Source organism: Stegostoma tigrinum, unplaced genomic scaffold (genome assembly GCF_030684315.1).
Source record: "Stegostoma tigrinum isolate sSteTig4 unplaced genomic scaffold, sSteTig4.hap1 scaffold_185, whole genome shotgun sequence".
Classification (NCBI taxonomy): domain Eukaryota; kingdom Metazoa; phylum Chordata; class Chondrichthyes; order Orectolobiformes; family Stegostomatidae; genus Stegostoma; species Stegostoma tigrinum.
Window position 1 is genome coordinate 294820 of NW_026728125.1, and position 548 is coordinate 295367.

The following is a 548-nucleotide window of genomic DNA, read 5'->3' on the forward strand; positions in this document are numbered from 1 at the left end:
GCATGGTCAAGCCATCTAACCTGCACATCTTTGGACTGTGGGAGGAAACTGGAGCACCCAGAGGAAACCCATGCAGACATATACAGAATGTGCAAACTCCACACAGACAGTCACCTGAGGTTGGAATTGAACCTGGGTCCCTGGAGCTGTGAGGCAGCAGTGCTAACCATTGATCCGCCATGCCATATTAGTAGCGACGGCAAACAGATAGCACCTGACGACCTTTTCTGACAACCTCCTGATTCCCTGGCCAGAAAACCTCTCCCACGACCCCAATTTGTTCATGACTCACTAATAGCATTGGATTAATTGCAGTACCAGCATCAGCCACCCTTCCTGGTGGCACCACCTGCAATGGCGAGACACTAGTCTCTGTTTGGCCAGCATCTCTCAGTGAGTGGGGTTTTAGCCACAGACTGCCCCCGAATGGCAAGTGCTCGGTTGGCACTTCATTCACTGGAACTTTCCTGACAAGGTAACCTGGGGTTCATGTCAGTTCTCCAAGTGCTAGGTATAATCCCTGTCATCTGATTCACATTCTGATGGAA